Raw genomic sequence first — 7,500 nt, 5'->3', positions numbered from 1 at the left:
CTTAAAAGTCTGGCTTTCCTGTGCAAACTGATGTGTCAGCTTCAGTTCATGGCAATGATGATATGAAACACTGCTGCCTCATTAAGTTTAGGATAGTAGATACGCAGAATATTGTCATGGTCATGATGCGTATAAGTGCACAAAGGATTTTCCAGAATCTCCAAAGGTAACACAGTACTGGAAGCCATCTATGCATTGTACAGGAAATCTTTGACCATTTCAACAAAAATGTTTGTTACTAATCATACTGGTGTAATGTGGTGTACATAATGTAAGTACTGGTAAGTGTGGCGAGTGAGCAGCAGTATTGCAAGAATTCAGTGGTCCATTTAGGTTCTTTAGAATGTGTGGTCAATCAAGTGTAAACATTTTCCTACAGCACACATCTCAGGAAGTGACAGGGCATGTATTACATTATTCCAACTCTCCTCACAAGACTATATAAAGCTGTATGGTTGAATGCCTCATAAACATGAACGGGTCTCCTGCTATGATGACCACATCAAGTTTGATTCTAAAAATTAAATGGACCACTGTTCTCTTGATAACTGGGTTTCTTTTTAAAGGCTATTGCCCAATTCAGGTAATATTGGTAATCAAATTTTTTTATACAATTGAGAATGCAAAGGAAATGATAAGGTTCTTTGAAAAAGAAAGGGGGAAAATCACAAATCTTGGTTCGATAAGACCAACAAGGCTGATAGCTAAAAGAATGTCAATTACGAATGTGTGTTATCCCCGTGTGACCGACATGCAGAGCTGCAGCTTTTTCTTACCTCCCCACCAGATATCCCCCCTCCCCTACCCATCCCAACCTCCTTTTCCCAGGGAGTTTTTCTTCCATTACCAACCTTGCAGTTTGGTACAGCTATAGATACCATAAATGTCATTACTGGGTGTTTCTTGAAAAAGGAATTCTTCATGAGAAAGGTACTTACTTGGAATTCTTGGAATCACTCTTCATTTTTAAAGTTGAACTTGTATTCCATGATAAAGTTTCTCTTGGAGAAATCCTTTTGCTACACATCCATTGTGTGTACATCCTAGTGATGCTCCTCATCTTACATATAAATGATCACATTAACTTTATACCTCAAGATTCTACCTGTAAACAAGCCAAGACTTAAAATCTATTTTATTTACTAGCATTATACCAGGTGCTCTAAGCCCAGTGTCTTTAGTGATCTTATATTTAGAAATTGCTAGGCTTATGTAGGTGGAGGTTTTGTTGATGTATGCCAAATTTTACATTAATCAAGAAAACTAATTATTTAGGAATGGCACTTGCCTCATAACAAAAATGTGCCATGAGCAGAAGCCATTGCTCTTGGGCTAGGCACAGTGGACTCTTTATATTGACCAGAAAGGAGGGCTGTGGCACAAAGAGTGCCATTTTATCTTATGTATATATTCTCTCTATTCAGATCAATGGTAGGCTTCTCTTAGAGAAACCGACGGGTAAAGTGAATTCAGGTCTCAAATTTAGCTAAGGTTTGAATGTTACTCTATATCAGCTGGAAGCAGGAGATTGTACAGACAAATTTTTTATTTATTTGCTATATATTTTTTTTTTCTTTTTTTTTTTATGTGTGTGATGCGTGATGATAGAGAACTGGGATGCTGCTGCCATTCTGATTTGAATTAACATTCAAATATAATTTCTTGAACAGGGATAGATAGATTTGTTATTATATTATGATATTTTTTATATGTTCCATATTAACATTTTATGTTGATTTTTTTTTTTTTCTTTCTTTCTTTCTTTCTTTCTTTTCTTTTTTTTCTTTATTTTCTTTCTTTTTTAAGATTTAGATTTACAGATGATATAAGTCACGTATAAAGTTATATTTTTTATTGTTTCAGTGAGAAACAAGGCTGGAACCATTTTGATAGCCTTATATGGTATCACACCTTTCAGTGTCACTATGCTAACTCTAACAAGAGGATAAAATTTTGCTATGCAAGCTAATGCTTTGATATACCCATTTCTTCATTTTAATCAACAAACAGACACAGCCAAGTTGCTGAAAGCACAAGAATTTTGGCCATTGTAAAGATGTGAAGCCATGTTAAATCTTTTATTAAGGTACCACATGTTTGGTGTGAAGTATATAATCATTTATTGTAGTTTTTGTAATGAGTACAAGATACTTACAGTGATGGTAAGTAACCATTCACTATTTTGTAGGATATGTAGGGACACAAATTTATTTTATCTTCATCTGTGTATTTTGTTATTTCCTTTGTTGATTCTGAGATGGTTGACTTTGGTCGATTGTCTGTTTTTTCTTCAGTTGAGTAAAGGTTGAATACTGGTGTAGTAGGTTGGATATAGACCTAAGTATGCAAGGATCTTTTTGACTGCTTCGATGATAGTGCTGCAAATAGCAATTCAAAATGTTTTTGCCATTACTAGTGGAGCTTTTAAAGACCATTACAGTTTTGGTAGTGTTCTTCATAAGTTACAGGGATGTGGAAGTTGTATCTGTTGTGTCATATAACAATTCTCTGAATTTTGGAACTACATGATGTATCTAAAATATACAGAAGAGAAACCTGAGTGGACTGGATCCTCTTGCATAGTATTAATAATGCTCTTAAAGACAGATATGCACTGTGTCAATGGGCTTGTCCGAGTTATTTTTATTGGTACCATATTTTACAGCAGTTCAGTGACAAAATTTATGAAAATTGTAAGGGGAAGAAACTTACCCCCTTGCAATGCCCATCTTGATAACAGATGAATTTGATAGTCTGAACTCTTTTCCTCGAAGGTTTTGTCTTTATCTCGGATTTGCCCAATATCCATCATATCCATGCCCATAATACATATCTAGGGCAACACTTATAAACGGGTACTACATACAAGGTCACTATAACAGGGTCCAGCTGGCGTGCCTAGCGCTAACCGGTGTCGTTCGTCTTGCATTCCCATCAGGGAAATAGACATTCAGGATCATATTCTGTATTAATTCCATTTTTATTTTGTGTTCTTTGGAATGTCCTTATAGAGTAAATTATAGGATAAATTATAATCACTCTGGTCTCTTGAGCCAATTTCTTTGGTGCATCTACCTCAAGTCATTTCTTCTGCTGGCTTGTGTGACCCCTTCCATGACATGTTAAGGTCCTCCACATGAATTTCAAAAGTCAGGGATTGAAGCTAGAACTTGTCTGCTGAAAAATTCTGTGATATGTTGAGTATCTTCTCAGGATAGCAGTAGATAATGGAAATCTTTCCTTGTTATGAAGGCAGTATTTTGTGATTCAGTTATGAACAAACAGTCAGCCAATTTGTGCATCATGTAAATGTGAGAATTAGATTTGTTATGTGCTGAAAATGATTGATGGAGCTATCATGGGTCTTGAAAGGTTAACATGGGAGGTGTCTGTCAAACCAAATGTGAATATATCCTGCAGGTTTTAAACATTCAGGGTCATGTATTATTATATACAGCAACTTTTCTGTCAGGGGTTCTTGCAATATTCAGGTGAAGATACCATAGTTTTTGTAATTTTTTTGCCATGACAACTTACCAACTCAGCTACAACTTTAACGCAGGTACTTTGTAGTCTGGGAGCATCTTTGTAACAAGTTAAAAGTTTTCCAGCAGTTTTAAACTGTCTAGGTGATAAATGACTTGATAATTCTTAGCCATGCAAAAATGTTTTACTGTTTAGAAAATGTTGTGATGTTTCTTGTTTCATTACTGGGTTGGTAGGATTAAACTTCCCCACTGTGTCTTCAAAGCCTCGTTAGTCTGTATTGTGCAGGGATTGACCTTAATGAAGGTGGTGTGGATGTTTAAAATCTACTAATCGAGTTTGTAAAATATTATCATATTGTGAGATTTAAGTTTTATCAGATTCAGGTTAATGATATGTATGCTAGATTTTTTTATAGCCTTTTTAGAATTGATTTTTTTATGGTAGTTTTAGTTTGGACTATCTATGATAGTGTATATTTTCAGAAGTGCAAATTTTTTAATAATTTCTTTTAATATATTATGGGATATGTAATAGAGAAAGAAACACGTACACAAGATTTTGTGTATTGCATTAATGGAGCATTATATTTGAAAGTTATTCCTGTACTTTACAATCAAAGATACACTTTCCATGCAAAAGTTCGTGAGTGATAGTTTAATTACTTAGCAAATTTCTTAAACACAAAACAGATTTTTGGACACTTCTTTCTCAATAACTTATCCTAAAAAAAATTTCCAAGTAAATCTATCTTAGTGTCTAAAAATAAAAACAATTTATGGGTTTGCTGCGTACAAAACAAATAGCCACTGTCTATTTGATGTAATACGATTTTTAACTATGCCCTTTATCATAGAGGATTAGGGTTCAGGTAGCTCGAATATGTGTGTGTGTCTCACTTGGGAAGATGTATCCATGTAGAGTTCACAAATATTGTTCCACATAATAACAGGAAATTTGGATGAACAATTGGGTCTATCTTGCCAGTGAGTTTACATTTATTGTCCGTGGTTGGCCTCTAGTCCTCGTATTTCCATTTTAAACGTTTGTAATCCCCCGTATCTTCATATATGTATTGACAAATTTAATGCAAGGTTAGAGAGAAAGAGACCAGGGCAGTGATAGTGCCAATCAGAATGTGTTTTGAGTATTATGTGGTGTTGTAACTTTTTTTTTTTTTTTTTTTTTTTTTTTTTTTTTTTTTCAGTATTAATGAGAAACACTTAAAAAGCTTTACTTTTTATTTATTTATTTTACTCTTTGTAAAATGTGTATTGCTCAATGAAATGAAAGTCAACCTCATTTCTGCAGTATGCAAAGTGAAATGTTGTTCTGGTAGAACTGCAGACTTCTGAGAACACTTTTTTTTCTGTTCATGATAGTTATGTTGTAGAAATTAGATACTAGTACTGTATATTGAATATCTCTAATTAGCATAGATTCATAATGATGATAAACAGAAAATGTTGCTTTGTAGTGTTTGTTCTAAGTCTTAAATGGATTAAAGATCATCGGAGAGTCTGTGGTTGGTACCATCATGCCCTGATAGCTTCAAATGTTGGTGTCGTAGCTATAGAATTATAATGTCTAGAATATGGAAGTATCAAGAGATCGCAGTGGACTCCTTGGGGAGTGATACTGTGCCATGGCATTCTATTCAATGCATTTTATAGTCTCACATGGAAACTAATTGATATCTATTAATAAATGAACCTAACCTAGAAACCTACTATTTCATTTTTTTGCCCCTACATATTTCATGTTCTACAAAAGTCAAAGCATGGGAAATGAATGTTCGAAGCTTGCAAATTCCTATACAGTAGCATAAATGAGAGAGAGGGAGACAGAGACAAAAAAATGATTGTGTTTGTACATGTGTATGTGTGTGTGCATGTGTGCGTGTCTATGAGTGCATGCTTTTACTTAAAGAAAATTGTCTGGAAATATATATCTGTCTGTCCACAATAAAACATTGTTTTGTTTAAAGGTAATGATAAACAAAGCTTTGACTAAGTAAGTTTTCCTCAGAAGATACAGAAAAGTAGTCTTTACATTCTTACTCTGTCAAATTCTCTCTCTCTCTCTCTCTCTCTCTCTCTCTCTCTCTCTCTCTCTCTCTCTCTCTCTCTCTCTCTCTCTCTCACTCACTCACTCACTCACTCACTCTCTCTCTCTCTCTCTCTCTCTCTCTCTCTCTCTCTCTCTCTCTCTCTCTCTCTCTCTCTCTCTCTCTCTTTTTGTGTGTGTGTCTGTGTTTGTCACAATATTGTGACATTAGACCATATTGGTATATATTAACCCATTGGATCCAGGTGCCTTTCTGCCTGCATGTGACCCAGAATCCTGGCATTAGGCTCACTTGAGTGGCAAATTTCTCTCTCTCTCTCTCTCTCTCTCTCTCTCTCTCTCTCTCTCTCTCTCTCTCTCTCTCTCTCTCTCTCTCTCTCTCTCTCTCTCTCTCTCTCTCTCTCTCTCTCTCTCTCCTCTCCTCCCCTCTCCCTCTCCTCTCCCTCTCCTCCCTCCCTCCCTCCCTCCCTCCCTCCCTCCCTCCCTCCCTCCCACTCTCTCTCTCTCTCTCTCTCTCTCTCTCTCTCTCTCTCTCTCTCTCTCTCTCTCTCTCTTTCATATTATTTCCTGAATGAAGGATTACTGATTCTAGGCTTATATGGCTGATACCTGTGAAGAAGGTCACAATAGGTCCTTCATCCTAGCTTTGTCCAGAGAGTGTTGCCATAAGCACATGGGTTATAGAATTACATTATGGCTTTATACTAATCAAAATTTTATGAATTGTTACATGATAATGAAGGTTTGCAAAATATTCTCTAACTCCCTCTTTCTCTCTCTCTCTGTTGACCTTGATTATACAGCTTAATTTCTATCCTATATTAACCTTATGCTACTGGGTGGTTTCCTGAAGTGAAGGCCCTCTCTCTCGGGCTGTATTCATAGTGGCCCGGGCCCCACTGCTGGGGGACCATGTCGGCACCATAGCACGTGCAGCATAACCATACATGCCCCCGAAAAATGGGACCGGCACACCATGGCATGTATGCACATGCCACCCAGAGTATAGTCTAGGCATGCCATGACATTTACGTACATGCCACTTGGCTGCAAAGGGTTCAAGGGGGTTTATAAAATCAGCAGAGCTTTAAGAAATAGTGCTGGAGTGGTCCATGGCTAGGCTAGGCTGGAGGTCTGAACTTAATGGTAACTGAATTAAGAATGCCCACTGTGGCAACTCCAATGTTATGTTACATCCTTGACCTACTTTTCACCTGCTAGTGCTGTGAATTAACTAAGGACTAATACTTATGGAGATGCTGTTTTGAGCTTTGAGTAATTATTGATCATGTCCTGCCATTTATGTATTTTGAATTATATGTTGGATGATAGCCTTTATGTTGCATGACCACCTAATGGGACTTGTCCTTGAGGTGCCATTGTTATTCCATTGTAGTTGTGTCAATACTGGTTAAGTTGACTTCATCCCTCATCCTCTCTCCTCCCACATTGAGTTCATTCATTTAGTAGTTTCAGTTTTTGTTTGTGATTTTCTCTTGGTCAGTTTTTTTTTAATCTCTTCCTCAGTTTCATGCATTCTCTCTCTCTCTCTCTCTCTCTCTCTCTCTCTCTCTCTCTCTCTCTCTCTCTCTCTCTCTCTCTCTCTCTCTCTCTCTCTCTCTCTCTCTCTCTCTCTCTCCTCTCTCTGTCTGTCTCTCTCCTCTCTCTGTCTGTCTCTCTCCTCTCTGTCTGTCTCACTCCTCTCTCTCTCTCTCTCTCTCTCCTCTCTCTCTCTCTCTCTCTCATCCCTCCCTCCCTCTCTCTCCCCTCCCTCCCTCCCTCCTCCCCCCTCCCTCCCTCTTTCCTCTCTTCTCTCTCCCCTCCCTCCTCCTTGCTATCTTCTCTCTCTCTCTCTCTCTCTCTCTCGTCTTTCTCTCGTCTCTCTCTCGCACTATCTCACTTTCTCGTCTCTCTCTCCCCCCTCTCTCTCTATCTCCTCTCTCTCTC

The 7,500-nt window shown here is 37.4% G+C and overlaps 2 protein-coding genes across 10 annotated transcripts in view; both read left to right on the top strand.

Moving 5' to 3' along the window:
* Nucleotides 1–5,215, top strand: part of LOC119580180 (putative uncharacterized protein DDB_G0271606) — a 7,066-nt gene extending 1,851 nt beyond the window's left edge. Inside the window, exon 1 of the mRNA XM_037928176.1 lies at nucleotides 1–5,215. This exon is cut by the window's left edge and continues 1,851 nt beyond it. The gene's annotated coding sequence lies outside the window, so the exon portion shown is untranslated.
* Nucleotides 1–7,500, top strand: part of LOC119580178 (protein bric-a-brac 2-like) — a 91,393-nt gene that overhangs the window by 19,714 nt on the left and 64,179 nt on the right. The gene's annotated exons all lie outside the window — the stretch shown is intronic.

This window comes from Penaeus monodon, chromosome 13, assembly GCF_015228065.2.
Source record: "Penaeus monodon isolate SGIC_2016 chromosome 13, NSTDA_Pmon_1, whole genome shotgun sequence".
Taxonomy (NCBI): Eukaryota; Metazoa; Arthropoda; class Malacostraca; order Decapoda; family Penaeidae; genus Penaeus; species Penaeus monodon.
This window is presented reverse-complemented; position numbering and strand designations above follow the sequence as displayed.